Genomic DNA, 23,793 nt, shown 5'->3' on the forward strand with positions numbered 1-23,793 from the left:
AATTTAACACAGAGGCAGGAGGAAAGCTGAGAATATTGGAGCTGTGTGGAAGTTGGAGCCAGTGTAATTTGACACCAACAAACACTGACTTTTCCTACAAACAGAGTCCAAGATGAATTCAAGCCTCAGCAGTGGTATTGTACCTCTTAAAAGCATAGAAACCCTTATGTGATTTTTACCTCTTGTTTTCTTGTAAGTGTGCATTACCATTTTTTACCTTATAATAAATTCTTATTTTTGGTAATGCACTAGGGTTGTGCGCTGTTCTCTTTTTTTCTTGCATATATGTAAACACACAAAAAAGACTGACATGATCCCTATATTAAGCACTCACAATAAGCCTGTAATAACTAAATCAAAAAAGAAAACAAAAAACCTGGAACCATGAGTCAGCAGTGAAAATGCGTCAAAGATTTTAATAAGAAGCAGTGAAACACACTAACATAAAAATATACATAAACTAATGGTAACCTAACAAAAAATAACAAGCAAGAAACGATATGAGTATATATCAACACATGCTAAGTAAAAAACTGAACTAATGAGCCAAAAAACATATATCTCAGTAAATATCCAATAAATAAATGAAAAGATACAAATCAGCCAAAAAAGAACAGACATCCCTTAATAATCCTAACTACCAGAAAATAAGAAAGAAGAAAAGCTAAATACTAAACTCCTAAACTAATATTCAAATCAAGAGAAACTGGTAGAAACAGAAGAAAAATATAAATTACAATAAACTTATATACTAAAAATATAGTACACAGAAAAAATATATGTAACCAAGGTGGAGACACAGGGGAGAAAAATAGTAAACATATCCATGAACAAATGAAGGTGCATGAGAGGATCCACAAAAAATACTGATGGCAACAAGTGCTAAATTGAATGCGGAAAAACCAGTCCCATAAAGATAAAATCCCTAATGACAAGCAGGGAAATACTCAGCTCATAATGGAGATGATGAGTCCATAGGAATCGTGATGGTAGAGATTTCCTCCAAGTGTCCATATGTAAGAATGAAAAATAAAATTCACAGGAGGTGCACCAAAAAAAGTTCATCTTGCAACAAATAGTGACATGGGGGTAACCAAGAGACACACTCTACTAGTTTCGCCCAGCGGGGGGCTTCATCCCGGAGTGATTAAAAAGTTTAGTGGAGGTGTGCAGATATTTATACAGGAACAGGAGGAGTTTCAGTGCTGCTTCCCCAGGTTGTCAGCCAATCACAAAGTTGCATCGGAGCATAGGCGTCATCAAAGCAGCTGCCAGAGATGTACAGTAGGTGTAATGAAAAGGAGCATAGCAAGTCACTACTCCAGAGCCAATCACAGCTGACAGCAGCTCTCCAATTGCACATAGATTAGCAGACTGTAGGAATTGCCGTGGGACGGCTGAGATGACGTCATCCGAAGCGTGATGTTTTAACCCCTCTCTTTGTAAGATGCTGGAGTGAGAATAGCAGTGTTCACCCAGCACAGCTTTAAATAAAGAGTGCTGAAGACACAACATCATTAGTATTGTTACAGTAACAAAATATATACTAAGTCAATATTCTCAAATACAAATAAAGATAAACAGAGGAGGGGAAAAAAAAAGGGGGGGGGAGAGAAAAGAAAAAAATATATAGAACAAGACTGAGCAAAACAAAGACTGAAAAATATTTTGTTTAAAACAATAAATAGTAAAACAGGAAAGAGGGAAAAATTAAGAAAAAAGAGACACATGGAGGTAGAAACCTAGAGGAACATTGCAAAACCCAATGAATCATTAAGTCCCTTAGGCTGCATGGTATTAAGGAGCACAATCCATCTACATTCCTTTTGGAGAAGGGCTTTTTCCAAGTCCCCTCCTCTGATGCCCAGTGACATTTTGTCTATTGCAAATCCGGTAATAAGCGTATTGTTTGCCCCATGCTGCTTCAAAAAATGCCGTGCAATGCACGTAATCTTTTTAAAAGCATCAAGATCACGTTGAGCAAATTTGATATTTCGCGAATGTTCTAATATTCTGAACCTAAGTTCACGGCTTGTCATGCCGATATACATAAGATTACAAGGACAGGTCAGGCAATAAACAACCCCTTTGGATTTGCAGTTTAAGGGGTGACCAATCTTAAAAGTTTTTGTGCCGTCACTGGTAGAGAAGATCTCAGTTTGTAACATAAACCTGGAAGCAGAACAACTGCCACATTTAGTAAAACCCTTCCTTCTAACAGGAGGGAATGTCTGATTAACAGGAGGTGTATAGTGACTGTGAACCAGACGGTCCTGTAAATTCGGAGAGCGTCTACTTGTCAGATTAACCTTTTCCCCGAGGGTGTCTTTAAGTTCACCGTCGGTACACAGGATTGGCCAATGTTTTTGAAGAATCAAACGGAGATCCCGCCACCTGTTATTAAAGGTCCCAATAAATCTGATCTTTGTGTCGCTAATTTTCTTTTTAGGTTGTAATAGTACTGAGCGATCACTGGTTACACAGCACTGATGCCCTTGCTGGATACTTCTCTTGGTGTACCCCCTAGAAATAAATTTATCCTTCATCTCTTTCGCTCTAACCTTGAAGCATTCCTCTGTAGAACAATTACTTTTGAGTCTGATAAACTCACTACGAGGGATGCCCCGAATATGGTGATGTGGATGGAAACTGGAGGCATGTAAAATTGAGTTAGTAGAGGTGGTCTTCCTGTAAATATCTGTGCCCACATTCCCACTCTGATCAATATTAATTTTCAGATCAAGAAAATCTATGGTGGTAGAGCTAGATTTACATGTGAGTTTTATGTTATAATTGTTGCTGTTGAGCACATCGATGAAATCCTCAAACCCTCGGGCAGAGCCCTGCCAGAGAATGAGGATATCGTCGATGTATCTCAACCACAATAAAACGTGTGCAATCATATCAACGTTAGATTCACTGAAGACCACCTCCCTCTCCCACTACCCTAAAAACAAATTAGCGTAAGATGGGGCGCACGTTGCCCCCATTGTAGTCCCTCTTTTCTGAAGGTAAAATCTGTTTTTGAAAACAAAAAAATTGTGGTGTAGAATGAACTACAAAAGTTGCATTAATAAATCTATTAGATTCTGGCTCAACTATGACATATTAAGGAAAAACTTTGCAGCATGTAACCCGTCTACATCACTGATGGACGTATACAAAGCTTCCACGTCACATGTTGCAACAATAGTGTTGGTATCTACCGTGACACCGTCCAACCTTGAGAGGACATCCATGGTGTCACGGAGATATGAGGGTAATGATTCCACTGCTGGTCGAAGAAATGGGTCCAAAAATGTACTGATGGGCTCGCACAGACTACCGATCCCTGCCACAATTGGCCTCCCCGGTGGATGGGTTGAGTTTTTGTGGATCTTTGGTAGAAAATAGAAAGTAGCTACGGTTGGGTGTTTGGAAATCAGGCTTTCCCTATTTTTACTGGTGATAGTACCCAATGAATATGCCTCATTGAGAATAATATCAAGTTCCTTATTGAACTTGGTAGTTGGGTCAGCAGTCAGTTCCATATAGCAATTTAAGTCACGAAGTTGTTTGAAGGCCTCACGTTCATATTGAAGTTTGGGCCATACCACAACATTGCCCCCCTTATCCGCTGGCTTAAATTCCACTGTTGTTAATTTTCCTAATTCTTTCACTGCGAGCCATTCCCGATAAGAAAGATTTCTTATCCCTGAATATTCGGACAATTTGAGGATGTCAGATGTCACAAGAGAAGCAAAGACCTCTATTTGGGGACAAGTTTGGAGGGGGGGCATAAAGATGATTTATGATTATGATGATTTAGGCCGAAACTGCGAAAGAAGCATGGATTCATTTTGAATAATATTTTCATCCATTATAAATTTTGTGGCCAATCAAGATGTTCATAAGTTGAAAATAACACGCACTTAAACTTGCCTCCCATTGTTCCTTAAGTCTAACATCATTGAACTGGAATGCTGGGAATGTTTGTAATCTCAACCCCCTTGGTATAAGTTTATTCAAGATATATCTCTCAAGAGCAGTCTTATTCCACCAAGATCGTAATTTCTTTTGCGTTAACAACCTAAGTGTATGCACACTATCTTTATCTTTATTAGAGGTAACTAAGACCTGAGATATCACATCCTCATCTGTAATCATAAAAACTTCATCTGCACTCGCTAAGCGCCTATGATCACTGCTACTAGAAGCCATAATCAATGATGACAAAGATATCCAGGTAAATGTATCAAATATGAAATGAAATAAAAAATAATGGAGCCGACAATCCAGAAGCCGAGTATACTGTAGCAAGAAATATAACAAACACACACAAAAAGGAAAAGTCGCTAACACTATATTACTAGAAAAGGCTAACCCAGGATCCATAAATAAATATAATATTGATGTTTAAATATTAACTTAAGCAAACCAATAATAAGATAGTAAAAATCCTGGGGGTGCTAAAGGATAAAAAATAATATGAAAACACACAAAAACAGGATCCCTATATTAAGCACTCACAATAAGCCTGTAATAACTAAATCAAAAAAGAAAACAAAAAACCTGGAACCATGAGTCAGCAGTGAAAATGCGTCAAAGATTTTAATAAGAAGCAGTGAAACACAGTAACATAAAAATATACATAAACTAATGGTAAACTAACAAAAAATAACAAGCAAGAAACGATACGAGTATATATCAACACATGCTAAGTAAAAAACTGAACTAATGAGCCAAAAAACATCTCAGTAAATATCCAATAAATAAATGGAAAGATACAAATCAGCCAAAAAAGAACAGACACCCTTAATAATCCTAACTACCAGAAAATAAGAAAGAAGAAAAGCTAAATACTAAACTCCTAAACTAATATTCAAATCAAGAAAAACTGGTAGAAACAGAAGAAAAATATAAATTACAATAAACTTATATACTAAAAATATAGTACACGGAAAAAATATATGTAACCAAGGGGGAGACACAGGGGAGAAAAAAGATGGAAAAAAAACTCATACCCTGGACAAACATAGCATGAGAAAAATAGTAAACATATCCATGAACAAATGAAGGTGCATTTATTTCAGCAATATTACTTCACCAGTGGCTATACCTCAGAACGGGTGTATAACTGCGATGAGACCGGACTGTGTTACAAAATGTTACCGAATACCACTCTGGCTTGTAAGAATGACGATCAGCGAAAACAAGGCTTTAAACAAGGCTTTAAACAAATGAAAGGCAGAGTGACTGAACTTTTATGTGTTAAACAAACAGGAAATCACAAACGGAAGTCACTTTGTATAGGCAAGTTTAAATCACTAAAGTGCTTCCACCATGTAAATATGGCCTCTATGCCTTTTTCTTACGACTTTAGTAAAAATGCATGGATGGCTTCCAGCATTTTCAAAAACTGCTTTCATCAGCAGTTCGTACCCGAGGTACGAAAACACACAGCAAAAAAGATCAGCTCCCAAAGCTCTGTTGTTGCTAGATTTCTGCTCTGCCCATCCATCTGCTGATAGTCTAATAAGCAGAGATGGCAAAATCTGAGTCAGCTACATGCCCAAAAACACCACATCAAAAATACAGCCGCTTGATCAAGGCATTATATCAACGTTCAAGATGAACTTCTGAAAGACGCTGATACAGCGAATAATCACGAGTCAGGATTCTGTTACTGCCTTTTTAAAGAAGCTAAACCTAAAATAAGTTTTTTACATTGGTGGTGAAGCATGGGAAGCGATCACAAAAATGTGCATTTCTAAATGTTGAAAAAAACGTAACTGGTGCAAGTCTTGTCCCGGCTAAGTCCCAGGTAGCCAGTGACAGAGATGAAGAGAATGACTGAGCGCTTTACAGAGGAAGAAGTCCCCGCCGCCAATCAATTATTGGAAAGATACATTAATGAAGACCTCACAGAAAATGACATGGCCAATGCAGAAAGAGTACTGGAACCGTTTATTGATAGGGAAAGCGGGGCAACTATAGAATCTTGGGTAGATGGGGACAACAGCTGTCCTACCTATGATCATATGACTGACTCAGAAATAATCGAAAACGTTACCGGTGCAAATCATGATTTGGATGCCACCGAAGACGATGAGGAGGAACCAGAGCCGCCATCTAAGATCGCAGAGGTGCTTGCAGGATTGCAAACAGGACTTAAAGTTCTTGAAACAGAAAGGGTAGATTGCATTTCAGTTTTACAGTTAAAACGCTTGATTGAAATCATTAAAAAGAAGCAAAGAGATGCAATGAAACAGTCAACCCTCAATATTTTTTAAACAAAAAATGAAGCACTTTAAAGTTTACTCTCAAGTTTTTTTTTTTTTATGTATGCTTACCATAGTAGTTGAATGAACACGGAGTGCATTATGTTTTCACTTTTCTTCCGAATTTTAGCCCCATGGTTAATTTTAAAACACGAATGTAACTGTCAATATTGTCAATATATTATTTATCTATGTGGTTTTGTGTGTGGACGAAAATTGTGTTTATCGTATTTATGAATACTTTACAACACGATTATTGGTGTCTTAAATACTTTATTTTACAATGCATCAATAAATAATTGAAATAATACAATTGTACATTATTTCTATATTGTTACTCTGTAGTATTGCAAAAACTAGACATACAAAATTGATAGCATGTATGAGTTAATGGTAGAATTTTCTAACGCAATCCGCTTATATCGCGATGTGATTCTTTGGACCCAAGTACGCGTTATAACGGGGTTGAGTTGTATATATGCAAAATCTAAACATAAGAGCCCTTCTAATTCCTTTGTGGGGAAAAGAAAAGAGGACATGATTTTTGAAAAACAGAAAGGGTTTATTAAACCAAACCAAATGTTTGCCAGTTTTTTGATCCCTCAGGGGTGCCTGCATACAGTACATACATACATATCAAAAAATGTACTTAACATCTTTAAATAGATGCAATATTGAATTAATAGTCATACAATGTTTGATCACTGACTTGATTTTAAATAGTTATGTACTGTTAGAAAGGATGAGAACATGTTTTAATTCTATGGATTGGAACTCTTCAAAATTAAATATCCCAGAACAACTTTAGAAAAAAACACTCAAGGAGAGCAATACTTTATAGTGTTACATGGTAAAACAATATGTGAGGCACTTTCAGTAAACCATCCCGTGTGAGATGATGGTGATATTTTACCATTTATTACTGAAAATGCACAATGTTGCAAATTTCCTATCACCATGTCACACAAGTGGACTGTAAATTTAAGGGGTACAACTTTCATCTGGCTCTGTGGGGATTTCTTGCGAGACTGGGATTGGCAATCAAATGCTTTTGATGTGTTGTTTTACACCTGTACTGTATGTATGTATGTATGTATGTATGTATGTATGTATGTCTTTATTTATATACTGCTGCGGCCAAGTTTATTCGAGCATTTGCCCGTTCTTGGCCGCAGCAGTAGCCTGGCGCGCGCCCGAGGGTGACGGGCGCGCGCCGAAGCAGCGGAAGAGCGCCCTCCGATCGGGGCGCTCTCCCTACCGCTGCCGGGTCCGCCGGGTCCCCCTGAACCCCCTGCCGCCGTCCCGCGATCGCGGGACACCAGGGCTCCCTCGGGGAGCCCTGGACGCGCATGCAGGGGGCGCACGCTCCCGAAGACGCGTGACCGCGCGTCTATGACGCGCGGCACGCCAAGGGGTGGCCACTAGCAAGCCGGGAAATCTCCCGGCTTGCGGATCTGGCCGCAGTGTAATAAACTGTGTCGCCAGTGTAGCACCATTAATGTACATACCGCTTCACAACAGTAATACACGTGACAATGATATAAATAACAGATCATGGGAATATGTTCTTCAGACATAAAAGGAACATTTAGCAAAAGGAGCCTGCTCCAAAGAGCTTACAATCTAATTAGTAGATAGGAAAAATGTACAGAGACAGTAGGAGGGTGTTCTGGTAAGTTACTCTGCAAGGGGCCAAGGTTTATGTAAGAGGTGTATAGTATCAGCCACGGAGTAACTCATATGCTTTGTTAAACAGGTGTGTTTTAAGGTGGGTCCTAAAAGTGGATAGAGAGGGTGCTAGTCAGATATTGAGGGGAAGGGCATTGAAGAGGTGTGGAGCAGTCAGTGAGAAAGGTTTAAGGTGTGAGAGGGCTTTAGATACAAAAGGGGTATAGAGAAGACGTCCTTGAGTGGAACGCAAGAGTCGGGATGGTGCATAGCGAGAAATTAGGGCTGAGATGTAATGAGGAGCAGAAGAGTGTAAAGCTTTAAAAGTGAGGGGGAGAATTGAGTGTGTGATGCGGGATTTGATAGGAAGCCAGAAAAGGGATTTCAGCAGGGAAGAAGCTGAGACAGATTTAAGAAAGAGTAGAGTGATTCTGGCAGCAGCATTTAGGATAGATTGTAGGGGAGACAGGTGAGAGGCAGGAAGGCCAGACAACAGGAGTTTACAGTAATCAATACAGGAGAGAATGAGGGCATGTGTCAGAGTTTTTGCAGTTGAGCAACAGAGGAAAGGGCGTATCTTTGTAATATTGCGGAGGAAAAAGCGACAGGTTTTAGATACCTTTTGAATGTGAGAGCAGAATGTGAGAGAGGAGACGAGGGTGACCCCTGGGCAGCGGGCTTGTGCAACTGGGTGTATGACAGTACTACCAACAGTAATATGGAAGGTGTAGTAGTGCCAGGTTTGGGATGAAATATAATGAGCTCTGTTTTTAACATATTATTTAAGTCGGCGGAGGGCCATCCAGGATGATATAGCAGAGAGACATTCAGAAACTTTGGTCTTTACAGCAGGTGTATAATCCTAGTTGATTATTTGTGTGTTAAAATCTTTACAGCAGGTGTAAGGTCAGGGGGGGGAAGTAAATTTGTGTGTCGTCAGCATAGAGGTGATATTTGAACCAAAGAGATCTGATTAGGTCACCTATTTATTTATTTCTTTAGTTATAATTTTTTTTACCAGGAAGTAATACATAGAGAGTTACCTCTCGTTTTCAAGTATGTCCTGAGCATAGAGTTAAGATGAGAAATAATACATAGTTACAAATACGTAGTTACATAAGTGAACAGGGTATACATTATATACAATTGCATGCACAGTTTAGAGATAATATATATTTATGCGTATGTAACAGTTACAGACCAGATGAAAATGTGAGACAGCTTTAGTTTTGAAAGAACGAAGACTGGTGGCAGCAAGAGAGAGTGTGTAGAGAAAAGAGGAGAGGTTCTAGGACAGAGCCTTGGAGTGCCCCCAGAAAAAGTTCAATTGGGGAGGAGGTGTTAGCAAAAGAGACAATGAAAGTACCGTGGTAGAGGTAATATGAGATCCAGGATAGAGCTTTGTTACGAATACCAAGAGTATGGAGAATGGTGAAGGAGAAGAGGGTGATCCACAGTATCAAATGCTGCAGAGGGATTGAGTAATATGAGCAGAGTGTAATGACCTCTGTGTATGGCAGCATAGAGGTCATTAGTTATTTAGTGAGGGCTGTTTCAGTGGAGCGAGCAGTGCGGAAGCCAGATTGTAGAAGAGGGTCTAGAAGAGACTAGGTGTTGAGAAAATGGAGCAAGCGAAAGAATAGAAGACGTTCAAGGAGTTTAAAGGCAAAAGGCAGGAGAGAGACAGGCCAATAGTTGGAAAGACAGGTAGAGTCAAGTGTGCTGTTTTTGAGTAATGGTATGACTGTTGAATGTTTGAAGGAGGAGGGAAAGGTACCAGAGTAAAGGTTAGGAGTTAAAAATCGGCGTAGCAATAATAGAAGGACCAAGTTGTTTTAGGATATGGGAGGGAATGGGATCGAGAGGGCAAGTGGTAGAGGGAGAAGAGGAGATCAGCAACAACACATCTGTGACAGCAGAAAAAGGGTCAAGGAAGGCAGGAGTTAGGAAGAGGTGTAGGATGGGGAGAGGAAACAGAAGAGATGACCTGACATGTGAATTCCACCTTTTCCTTGAAGTAGTCAGCAAAATCCTGAGGTGAGATGGAGGATGAAGAACAGGCAGCCAAGGGTGGTCTGAGTAGGGAGTCAAAGATAGAGTAGAGTTGGCGTGGGTTAGACTTGTGTATGTTGATTAGTGAAGAGGGCAGAGTTGAAACAGGATAGCATACATTTGTTGTGAAGGAAGTCTGCGATAGAGTAAGTTTTCCTCCAGAGGTGTTCAGAGGAATGAGTGCAGGAACGCAGCATGTGCGTGTGGCAATTAAGCCAGGGTCTGGGTTTAGAAGGGAGAGAATGGCATAGAGAAAGCGGGGCATGTAGAAAAGAGAGGAGGATAGGGAAACGTTGTAGTTCCTGACCAGGTTGTCAGGGTCTGGAGCAGGGCTGAGAGAGGAAAGGCAGGAGCGTAAAGTGGAATCAAAAGTTGGTAGGTTAATAGAGCACAGGTTTCTGCAGAAACGAGTGGTAAATGGAGATGGAGAAGGGGAGAAGCGACAGAGAGAAAGTGAGATGAGGTGATGGTCAGAGAGAGGATAGGGAGAAATGGAGAAATCAGAGAGAGAAAAGTTTTTAGTGAAAACCAGGTCTAGGTAGTGGCCATCTTTGTGGGTGCTGGCTGCAGTCCACAGTTGAAGAGCAAAAGAAGAGGTCAGAGATAGAAAGTGAGAGGCCCAAGGGAGAGAGGAGTGATCAATATGGCAGTTGAAGTCCACAAGGAGAAGAACAGGGGAGTCAGAAGAGAGAAAGAAGGGAAGCCAGGATTCAAAGTGAGAGAGAAGGCAGAAGGGGGATGAGTAGAGGTTGGTGGGCGATAGATGACACATGGACAGGGAGAGGAGAGAAAATCTGGACAGTGTGAGCCTTAAAGGAGGGAAAAGCAAGAGACGGGGAAGGAATAGGATGGGTTTGGTAATGGCAGATAGAGGAGAGGAGGAGCCACACGTGACAATAGCATCATTATTAAGTACGTCTACATGCATGTCACGTGCATATTTACTGTATGTGTGGGAAATCTATCTTTATTAGATGTGAGAAAGGGCAGCTACATATCGTTTATGATTGCTCATACATTTGCATATGATATATATTTTTTATATATGTGTTGTGTAGCCACTGAACAAAGCACTGCTTGTTGACATGGGTGTTATCAAGCTCAAATCCACAATTAACCCAGAAATCATAGTATAAAGTAGGTGAGGCAAAATGTCAGTGCATTTGAAATAAGAGAGTAGAAGAAACTTCTTCAATGTGTAGTTGAATTTGTTCTGAAAGAGGCCAAGAACTACACACTAAGCAATGTAATCACAAATACTTTACTGGTTTAGCCAGTATTAATTAGTTTTTTTTTGGCATCAATGCTTTGATCAATTTCAGATTTGTTAGGATAGTTTCAGTTAGCAATTTATGCAAAAAAAACTTGCCTGCTTTTAATCTCTGTTGTTGCAAATGTAATAGCCAAAACTAGTGACAAAGACAAGAACAGTAGTGAGGGTTAAGGGGTTACATACATTATCAGTAGCTGAAACGACCCTAGGCTTCATTCTTTGATTCTAAAAGAATCCCATAATTATTTTTACATGTTAAATGTCAAATAACATATTAGAAGTAACTACCATTAGCAAAACACTCCAGTAAAACTAAACAGTACAGTACAAAAGCACAAAAACATAATGAATGCATGAAACTGTCAAGTTAATGAGCTTTTAATGCATTTATGTCTGGTTCTGGGCCAAAGAGCTCACCTATTGAATCTCTCATTGCCATTTAGCAGCATTTCAGCTTTATTGTATTTTTCCTTATTAATAATAATGAATCTTCTATAATGCTGAAAGTGAATGCAGCACTGTACATACTGTAGAATTTTGCGGGCCCAATAGAGCTTACAATCTAATTTTTCTCCCCTGTTTCAATGTCGGTCGGTTTCGGTTCTTGTTTCTGAGGGAAAGAGAGAGAAAGAAATATGTCAGCACTAAACTGTAATATAATATAACTGCCATATACTGCACTTATTCCCTCACCTGCTGTCTCTGTAAATTTCGCAATATATCACCTAGATTGTAAGCTCTTCGGGCAGTGGACTTTCCTTTCCTATTGTCTGACTTTGTTGTGCTTATTGTATTATTATAATTCCCTGTACTGTATTGTCTTTGAAGCGCTGAGTACACTGTTGGCACTATATACATAAATATACATACATAGAGAAGTAAATATAACTGTAAACAATACAAATAAAAAATATAAATGAATATATCAATATTAATCACTATAAAAATAAAGGGTAGGGATGACAATAAATAAAAATGTGAATAATAACGTCAAGTCGATACAGTTCCATTGGAATAGTTCACAAATGAAAACCTGTGGGAAATAAATTGTAATTCGGAGTCTCTAGGGCAGCTTCTCAGATGATCTACCGCATCGATTCATTTCTACGTCAACAAAAAAAAGTGCCCTTTCCAAAGCATATTACTGTTCCAAATATTTAATAACAAATAGGTAGCCACAAACAAATACTCACTTACGACAGGTACGATCAAAACTCGCAGAGGATATGTGTGTCAGTAGAATAACAAGGCTCCAGCTGATCCAGGAACAGAGGTGGGGGAAATCCGACACCTCTCAAACTGCTGAGTGCTGGTAGTGCCTGGATAGGCAGACAGTGTACTGTATGCGCAGTTCAGGGGGAGCATGTGGGAGATAAAGACAATGCAAAAAACAAATCTAAGTGCAGTTGTTAGTGCTAATGAATGGTATAGCAATTAGGGTCTTGGCTCATATGTGCAGCCTACTCACAGGATGTCAATGGTATAAAAGCATATCCCACAAAGTGTGGCAGTGCTATGTCTTTAGATCAGGTGTACGTCAGATGTGGTTATCTTCAAACAGGAGCATCAGGAAGGGTATACCTCAGCAATAGGAAGGAGAAAGCACAGCCATAGCACAGATCAAAAAAGTAAAAATGTTTATATGTAAATAATAGAAATGTGCACTTACAATAATAAAACAATTAAACGGGCACGTAAAACTATCATCTGTGTTGGTATACACTTCGGAAGCTTCCCCACTGATTGTATCCGCGGTCTCGGCTTCAGCTCGTTCCTGTGGGCATGCATCACTACTGGGATCCTCTCGTTGGTCATCTGGCAGTCAGCGTGCCTACCCGGTGCTCCCAATTAGACTCAGTACTCCATTCTACGCGTTTCGCCAAAGAGCACAAGGGCAGCGGCTGACGAACCTTTATTGGTTTCGGCTTCCATTTTTTCTAACATGACTAATTGTGTTAAATATTTGTTTAGCATCTCCATGTTCGGGGGTATATCCTTTATCCATTGTAACATTATGGTTTTTCTGGCTGCCAATAATGTAACTTCTACGAATGTAAGTATTCACAACCAGTAATTCATGAACTTCCATTCATCCAAGATGCCAAATATCAAAGCAACTGGTTCTTTAACCGCAGTTATTTTAACATTCTGCTGTATATAATCCAGCACTTGGTCCCAAAAATGTGCAATCTTTGAAACAAATGAATGAGTAGACTCTTAAAGAAACATTGCAAAACTCAATGAATCATTAAGCCCAAAGGGTAGCATGGTATTTAGCTGCACTATCCAACGGCATTCCTTTTGAAGCAGAATTTTCTCCAAATCACCACCTCTGATTTCCAAAGATGCTTTATCTATTGCAAAGGCTATAAGACTATTATCTGCATCATGTTTATTAAGAAAATGCCTTGCAACAGAGGTGATTATTTTGAAAGTGTCCAAGTCTCTCTGTGCAAACTTAATATTCCTAGAGTATTCCAATACTCCTTGTTTAACTTCTCTAGTTATCATTCCAACATATATAAGCTTGCAGGGACAAGTTAAATAATATATTACCCCCTTGGACTTACAGGTCAAAAAATAACCAATCTTATTGTCTATGGTCCCATCACTGGTACTAAAGGAATCCGGCATGCTGCGCAACTGTTACATTTATAAAACCCTTTTTTTTTTTATATGTAGACAAAAAAGTTGGATTTATATGTGGAAAATAATGACTATGTACTAACCGATCCCGAAGGTTCGGACTACGCCTACTTGTAAGGTTAACTTTATCTCCTAGGACTAGTTTTAAATCATTATCTGTACATAGTATTGGCCAATATTTTTGTAGTATATTTCTAAGTTCTGACCAACAATCATTATACAGTATGTACCAATAAATCTTATCTGTGGGTCGACATTTCTAGTTTTAGGCTGTAATAATGTTGAGCGGTTGCTCCGCACACTACGATTATAACCTTTATTAATAATGCTATGACTATATCCCCTTTTTTTTTAAACGTGCCTTCATCTCAATTGCTCTTAGTTTTAATTGATCGTCTGTTGAGAAATTATGTTTAAGTCAAAGGAACTCCCTATAAGGTATTCCCTGCATTTGAAAATGGTGGTGGAAACTAGAGGCATGTAGAATAGAGTTGGTAGAACTACTCTTTCTATAAATATCAGTACCTACATTGCCCATATGATCTATGTTGATTTGAAGATCCAGGAAGTCTACAGAAGAAGTACTATACTTATAAGTAAGTTTGATGTTCAAACCATTGTGGTTGAGAACATCGACGAAATCCTCAAAACCCCTGGCAGAACCCTGCCAGAGGATGAGGATGTTGTCGATGTATCTCAACCACAGCAGAATGTGGACAGTAAAGTACACATTATTATCACTGAAAATAACTTCCCTTTCCCACCACCCCAAAAACAAATTAATGTATGGGGGCGCACATGTGGCCCCCATCGCAGTCCCTCTTTACTGAAGATAAATCTTGTTCTTAAAAACGAAAAAAATTGAGTGTCAGAACAAATGAAAGAAGCTGCATCAGAGGTTGATCAGATTAGAATTCAATTGTGATGTCCTCAAGAAATATTTGGCTGCCTTAAGTCCATCTTGATGGTGTATTGATGTATATAAGGCCTCTACATCACAAGTAGCCACAATTGTATTAACATCCACTGTGACACCATCTAATCTTGATAAAACGTCCATGGTGTCGCAGATATATGACGGCCAGCATTCTACAGCTGTATGAAGAAATGTATCCAGAAATTGACTGACTGGTTCACACAAACTGTCAATACCAGCCACAATGGATCTCCCTGGTTGATGAGATAAATTCTTATGCACCATCGGAAGAAGATAAAATGTACTGTCACGGCCCCCTTAAACCTCCAACATCACCGTATTAATACGGGGATGTTTGCTTTTTCAGCCGAACTTGGCCGCGCGCCAGCCGCATCTCTTGTTGAGCGCTAATGGCGCTTAACATTGAAAGCGCCCGCATGGCGCCAAAAATGGCTGAAAACGGCCCGCGTCTGCCCGCGATTGAAAAAATCATGGGGAAACGGCCGCAGGAGAATAAAGGGGGCCACCACTGTAGGTACAATTGGGTGTTTATATATAAGACTATCTCTATTTTTAGCAGTTTCGCAGTTGCCTTCCCTCCCCTTCTCGTCCTCCTCTTCCATGAGTGTTGTATTTGCTGCCTCTGCCTAAAAAAGAGGCCGTGTCCATTGTAGTGGAATGGCTCCTTGAGTCCGCATCTGATGATTCAGCTTCAGAAAATGTCACGTCGGAAGAGACATTAGCGGAATTCTTATGCACCAAAGTAGAAGATAAAATGTAGGTACAATTAGGTATTTAGAAATAAGACTATCTCTATTTTTATTAGTTATAGTGCCTAGCGAGCAGCTCCACTTTGAGAAAGGTCCCACTTGTGGACCGAAATGTCGGTCTTGTGTCTCTTCTTTCAATACACTTTTTTGATCAATTCTGGAGTGCTGTCTGTTGATTTCGTCTTCAAAAACGGTATCGTATTGCTTATTCTTCATTATAGGATCTGCACCCACATCAGTGACTGTTACTACGGAGTGCCTATTGTTCCATTGCTATGATATATAAATATATAAATATATATATATATCTCCTAAAGAGAGTTGAGGACTGTGACGGAGCGGCCTTGTATGGCCTAGGTATGGTCAGAAAGGAGCTTGCAACAGTTTCTTGCAATGAAAGTCTTGATTTCTCTTACCAAGCAAGAAGGGTGCAGTATACTCTCAATGAACAGAGAATAAATCATTTACAGTAAGTAGCATATATCTGAAAAATAACACAACAGTGCATAATCTCAGGTACACAAAAAGGAGTTCAGGCCCTCCCCCAGCCAAGCGCTCTGCAACCTGTTTCCTCACGGATTGAGCGTAAAATGAGAGACAGCAGGAAGTCGTCTGCCTGCCTTTTAAACCTCTCCTTTCCATTCAGCTAGCAGACCTACAAGCTAGGGTTTTTGTAGTCTGCTAAAGTGAGAGAATTTCAAACCTCTTATACACTACCTCACAAGGATTTAAACATAAAATTGTAAAGGAACACAGATAACACAGGGCAGAATACCGCAGAGTGAGCGAGAAGAAATCCCCAATGAACCATGTGTCCTCTCAGAAGAAGTGGCCAAGACAATAACATCCATGAAGAATGGCAAATCCCCCAGGGAAGATGGAATTACAGCTGAAATCTTAAACGAAGCTGAGGAAGAAATAGAGGAAAGACTTGCAAAAGTTTTTACAAGATGCTTTTAAAATAGGAAAATTCCAGAACAATGATACAGTAGTTATCCTCACCCATAAGAAAGAAAACAAAGAAGACTTTAAGCACTACAGACCAATCACTCTACTTCCAATCACTTACACCATTTTTACAAAGACACTCACAAATCGATTTAAACAGATTAGTGGATATAACACAATAGACCATATCCAAGCCATGCAAGAAGTAATTTCCCAATGTAAGAAATATGTTCTACCAGTCATTTTCAGATTCGGTGATTACCAAAAAAGCATTTGATTCTCTATATACTGTACCATAGCAGCTTTAAAGGCATTAAGAAAAAAAAGTGTAGAAGAAGCAGACATTGATATTATAAGGAACATTTACGAGAATACCACATCAACCATTGGATTACATGAAGATACAAGCAAGATAAAGTTAAGCAACAGAGGGCAACATTGGTTTCAGGTCCGAGGACCCCCTACTTCAGGAGTTACAGGCCCCGTTATGGGGTGCCGGTATCCCCTGCAGTTTAAAGTTCCCGCGTCACGTGATCGGGTTATTTACATTCTGCAGGGGATACCGGCACCCCATAAAGGGACCTGTATCTCCTGAAGTAGGGGGTCCTCGGACCTGAAACCAATGCGGTTCAGCTCAGGAGACCCCCTGCACAGCTACACTAGTATTAAAACATACATAACAATAAACAATAATTCATTACCGTAGCGGCTATCCGCTAAGGTAATGAAGCAGCATTAATGTATTTTAAATAATAGTGGGTGGGAGCAGGGGGTCCCCTGAGCTGAACCGCATTATTTCTGCTTCAGAGACCCCCTGCTTCCTGAGTTACAGGCCCCAGTATGGGGAATCGGGTGTCAGTGCCGCCGCCATCTTTATAGCGTCCAAGACGCGATGTGGGCTCTTTAAAGATGGCGTCCGCACTGGCACCGATGCCCCAAACCGGGGCCTGTAACTCGGGAAGCAGGGGGTCTCTGAGGCAGAAATCAATGCGGTTCAGCTCAGGGAACCCCCTGCTCCCGCACACTATTACTAAAAATACATTACTGCTGCTTCATTACCTTAGCGGATAGCCGTAAAGGCACATTAGCATGGTTATTGGGGACAATTGCCCCCAATAAACAACACACATCCCCCCCGCCCCCCAACACATACAGTACTGTAATGGGCAAAATTACTATTATCCACATATGTATAATAATGCATTTGCCCATTTTAAATACATTTAAATTACAATAAATACAGTCAAAACATTTAACACTTACGTTTTACAGGCACCCACGATGAAGGCCGTCTTCATCCTCATCTTCGTTCTGCCCATGCCCCTACGGTGCTGCAAAACATGCACAACAATTACAATAGCCAATGTAATGTCCCCTAACCCCTTAATCACCATAGCGGTTATTAACCGCTACAGTCATTAAGGGGTTAACCCACCCTTACCCACCACTCGAGAGGCCTACATACCCTCCCACACTAACCCCCCCACCCCATGAGGCCTAACCACCCTCACCCACTACCCACAAGGGAGGCCTACCCACATACCCTTGGGGCCAATACACACCCCCCCCAACACATACAGTACAATAATGTGCAAAATAACTATTATCCAGATATGGATACTGTAATATATTATTTGCCCATTATGAAACACATAAAACATGCGCAAGTCAAAACATGAATTTTTAATCTTAAAATCACCACATTGTACAATAAATCTAGCATCTATTGCAAATATAAGCCAACAAATCAGCAGCTCCACAAATGTATATGAAATGTCACACAATTGCATTGAGTGTGTACATGATGCAATAAATCTGTGCATCATGTAACACAATGCAAAATATATGTAACAATAAAATACACTATGAACAATGTCCCCTAACCACCAATGCCACCCTGAAAATCAATTAGAAACTAACCAACATCAATACAATTAGCATCAATCAATTAATCAATTTCCTCAAACAATTACAATACAATACAAATCAATTATACAATTCCCTATTCAATTGCTAAAGCCACACCATTGCCAAAACAATTCTAATTTAAAGTAACCACCATCATTCTAATCTAAGTACCATAAAGAAGCCATTAGCTAAATAGAAATTACATTATTCACAACAATGACAAAATAAAGATGCTAAATACATTATCCATACATGAAAAGAACCTAAACATGAGCCAAACAATCAATTATTATCCCTGTATGTCTATCCATACAGATAGATAAACATAACATACAGGGGCAAAAAATACAGCATAAAATACAATACAGTTACATACAAAATTCACATACAATACACTTGAGTATTGAGTGTCCGTGAATGTATTATATACATAAATACATTAACAGGCATTAAATGGGAGTGAAAAAATAAAAGACATGAATGAAAAATCATAAAAACCTGTAAAAGTAAAAATTATAAACTTTTCTTTTGTTTACTCACCATTAGATGTCCAGTCTCCAAAATCCAAGCGACCCCGAAGCATAGGAACAAATCCACAGGTAAGCCATAAAATAAAAAACCATAACAAATCCACTTCTGTGTCTTCTTTCTTCTTTGGGGTCTTCTGGGGTCTTCTTCCATCTTCTTCCATCTTCTTCCATCTTCTTCTGGCTTCTTCCGCCACGCCCTTCTTCTCTTCTTAGGAGGGGAGATGTTCCCTCCTCGGCGACTAGCTTCAAAATGAGGCGACATAGGCTTTAATAGGCCTATGACGTCAAATTTTGGTCAAATGTTTCCCACGGTCCTGATTGGGCCGTGAAAAACATGTGATTTAGCCGATGAAAAAAAAAATGATGACGTCATTTAAAGGCAATAAAAGCACAGCCAATCAGAATGGCTTTGCTTCAATTGCCTTTAAGATGACATCATTAAAAGAAACATGGCCGGTCTCACATGGTACGTTAGCCAATCAGAGCGTGGGAAATACATCCCAACTCTGATTGGCTCTAGTAGACCATGTGACAGAGGCTTGGGGAGAACGTATGTGACGTCTTTGAAAGCCTGTCACATGGTACAGAGTTGGCATGTATTTCCCATGCTCTGATTGGCTACCGTACCATGTGAGGCCAGCCATGTTTCTTTTAATGACGTCATCTTAAAGGCAATTGAAGCAAAGCCATTCTGATTGGCTGTGCTTTCATTGCCTTTAAGTGACGTCATAATTTTTTTTTTCTCGGCCAAAACACATGGTTTTCATGGCCCAATCAGGGCCGTGGGAACCATGACGAAAATGTGACATCATAGGCCTTTAAAAGCATATGTCGTCTCATTTTGAAGGCAGACACCGAGGAGGAAGGATCTCCTACAGAAGAAGAAGGCCAGGGCGTGGCCGTAGAAGACACGAAGACCCCGGAAGGGAGCCGCAGATAGAAGAAAGAAGAATACAGATGAAGATGGATTACAAATAGAAGACCCGTGGATTGTTTTGGATTTTTATTTTAATGTTTATTATTTTATGGTTTGTTATTTTATGGGTTCCTGTGCGTGGTGGATTGGTTCGAGGGTAAGCTGTTCAACGGAAGTCGGTGAGTGGGTCAAGTAATGGTAAGTGAACTAAAGGAATGTATTTTATTTAACTTGTTTTTTTTTAAAGCTTTTTTACATGTGTTTTTATTTATTTTTGGTATATCATTTCTTGCCACTGTATGTATGTATGTATGTCTAGATCGATATATACATACAGGGTAAGAAATTATGTTGTTTTAAAAGCTTGATTTGCTGTGTTTTAAAATATTTTGGCTATGCTGCTATGCATAAATGTGTGTGTCATGTATTTTTAAATTAGATAGATGTAATTTTTGCTATTATATGGTGTACTTTAGGTCAGGGTGAGGCTTGCTTTTGTATATTTTATTTTTTGGTGTCCTTCTATTTTGTATGATGGTAACTTGTTCTCTTTAACGGTTGCTATAGTTAATTGTGTACCGTATTTTCCGGCGTATAAGACGACTGGGCGTATAAGACGACCCCCAACTTTTCCAGTTAAAATATAGAGTTTGGGATATACTCGCCGTATAAGACTACCCCTCTTCCAACGCACACACCAACCAAATAAAAATTAAAAAAACATCAGATTTGATTTCAATATATTAATTTTAATTCAAATGCTTATGACATGCAGGTACTTAGCAGGAAAACTGTCACTTATAAACATAAGGCTGTTTGTCATGAAACATGTAAACATAAAACAGTGCAACTGGATTAAACTTTTCCTAATTAACTCTAAAGCTGAAAGGAAGGATAAGACAATAAACCCATGGGAGCTGCCATGCTGTTTGTTTTCTAAGCTGTCAACCAAACTGGAACTGATGATGATAGGAGGAAGATAACAAACAATAGAGAGAGAGCAAGTGCCGGGCAAGTCCCTGGCGAGTTAGCAACGCCCATCATAACTGCAAGCTACGGTATTTTTACAGGTTTTGCTGGCGTGACAGTTTCCCTTTCAAAGCCTTCAAAATCCTCCTGTTCGTCATCTGATACCATAAGTACATCAATGACATATTGTGATACATTTGCAAGGCAGTCATCGTATGGATCGAATTCTGTATCAGATGGTGTGGTCTCAGCTTCGGCTTCCTCTTCCTTTTCCTCTTCATCTTGCCACAAGTGGTCATCCTCCATACCATCTAATGAATTTGATATGCCATACTTCTTGAAAGACTTGATTACTGTTTCTGCATCAATATCATTCAAGGCTTTTATGACAAACTTGCACAAAACATCCAACTGTGGAGAACGCATGTTTCCTCCTTTTGTGAATGACTTTTCACCGCTAACCATCCATTCATTCCACTGTTCTCGAATGCGATCTTTAAATGGCTTGTTTAGGCACACATCCAGTGGCTGTACCAACGATGTCAATCCTGCAGGAATAACTGCCGCATCTGTGTTTAGTCTTGCAAGCCTTTGCTTGGTGCTGGGAGTTAAATGAGCCCTGAACATATCCCACACCAGTAGACTACGTTTTTGAATAAGTGCACCTGGTCGCCTGCTCCATACATTATCAAGCCATAGCTTTATCCTTTCTTCATCCATCCAGCCTTTTTCATTCACATGTACAAAACAACCAACAGGGAACTTGAGTTTCGGCATTGTTTTTCTTTTAAAAATAATCATTGGTCTCAGTTTGGCGCATTCAGCTGTGCATCCTAGTACCACTGTAAAACTGGACTTCTCATGTCCTGTTGATTTAATTAAAATTGTTTTTACACCTTTTTGATGGACAGTTTTATTTCCAACCATATAAAAATTCATTGGAGTTTCATCCATATTTCCAATACTACTTAACGCATAGCCATGTTTAGTGCGCTGTTGTATTACGTATCGATGGAAACTACTTACTTTGCTATCAAGATCTGCAGGTAATTTTTGGGCAATTTTAGTCTTTTGCCTCAGTACCATATTATGCCTTCCCATGAATCTAGTACACCAGGATACAGTGGCCTTAAATCTGTTGCTGTGATCTGGGTTAGATTTGGCCCACTGAAGTGCAAACAAATGTATTTTATTTCGTGTCACCACATAACCGTTTTGGCGATGCTCATTCACCATGTCTGCTACATGTTTTTCGAGTTCTGGCCAATGTGGGGTGCCTCTTCTTAATTCACACTTACTCCTTGGCATACTCTTTAATGCTTTTTCATTTGCTTTCCAGTCCCGAACCATCTTTTCTGTTACTCCATATTGTCTTGCAGCAGCGCAGTTATTATGTTCCATGGCAAAGTTTACAACTTTACGTTTGAAACTGGCTTCATATTTCTTTCTTCTTGCTGGTGGAGCCATGATGGGGCTTTGACTGTTGGACATTTGTATACTGTACTGTATATACTGGTGCTATACTGTATGAACAGGTACAGATACTGGTGCTATACTGTATGAACAGGTACAGATACTGGTGCTATACTGTATGAACAGGTACAGATACTGGTGCTGTACTGTATGAACAGGTACAGATACTGGTGCTGTACTGTATGAACAGGTACAGATACTGGTGCTGTACTGTATGAACAGGTACAGATACTGGTGCTGTACTGTATGAACAGGTACAGATACTGGTGCTGTACTGTATGAACAGGTACAGATACTGGTGCTGTACTGTATGAACAGGTACAGATACTGGTGCTGTACTGTATGTGGTACCCAGTATACAACAACCAGCCAATCACGGCAAGCGATGTACCTTACCGGCGATTGGATGGTTGTTGTATACAAAACCTGCATGTATTGGTCAGCTCTCCCTGCCTGCCCAGCCCTCCCTGTCTCCAAGACTATCAGAGCGGTAGCGCAAACACGCCTATTTCACCCGTCTGGCCCGCCCTTGTATCCTATTACCTCCTTCTCTGCCTCTCAGATCTCGACCATGTGCGCCTGCGCCGCGGTCGTTTTTGTGCTCCCCCCACCATATTGTGCCAGCACATACTATTCTAACTTTTGCCCGTCTTGCTCCACGCATCATTACGGGCTGGCGCCGAACGTGGCCGTGCGCCAGCCCATCCTAGCCGCATCTTCCCCTCCCCCTTCCTTTCCCCTCGCGACCCCTGCTTGTTCCGCCCCGCTCCACGCTACAAAAAAAAAAAAAACCCTTACCTGCAGCCTCCTTCGGGGATGCCTGTCGTTTTTGGGATGCCTGGCGTCTTCGGGGATGCCTGGCATCCTCGGGATGCCTGGCGCACGTGACCAGCGCCCGGCTGACGCGCGGCACGCCGGAAAAAATAATCAAGGAAGCCGCGTCTGCCCGCACTTTGCCGGCGTATAAGACGATACCCGGCATATAAGACGACCCCCGACTTTTGAGAAGATTTTCCAGGGTTAAAAAGTCGTCTTATACGCCGGAAATTATGGTAACTGGTATGGATGCTATTTTAATGGGTGAAGGGTGGGTATCGGCCCAGTGTGGCTTAACCCCTTCATTACCTTTGCGGTTATTAAACGATAAGGTGTTAAAGGGGTTAATTGATATCTGAATGTAATTGCAATGTATTGGCTATGTATTGGCTATGTATTTTGTGGGCAACGAAAGACAAGGATGTTGCTGGCGACGGGGGCTTCTTATTGATGAGGTCAGTAGTACTTTATTTATTTGAATATGCTAGTTAATGTGTTTAATAATGGGCAAATAATCTATTATCCCTATCTGGAGGCACCGCGGACCCGTAGTCTGCGGGGAAGAACCGGTGGTCCCACATCCGTGGGGGCACCGCGGACCCGTAGGTGCGGGGATGAAGTGGTGGTCCCAAATCCGTGGGGGCACTG

At 40.2% G+C, this 23,793-nt stretch overlaps 1 long non-coding RNA gene across 1 annotated transcript in view; it reads left to right on the forward strand.

The window, feature by feature from the left end:
* LOC142491027 (uncharacterized) overlaps positions 1-23,793 on the forward strand; it is a 192,780-nt gene that overhangs the window by 5,530 nt on the left and 163,457 nt on the right. The gene's annotated exons all lie outside the window — the stretch shown is intronic.

This window comes from Ascaphus truei, chromosome 3 (assembly GCF_040206685.1).
Source record: "Ascaphus truei isolate aAscTru1 chromosome 3, aAscTru1.hap1, whole genome shotgun sequence".
NCBI lineage: Eukaryota > Metazoa > Chordata > Amphibia > Anura > Ascaphidae > Ascaphus > Ascaphus truei.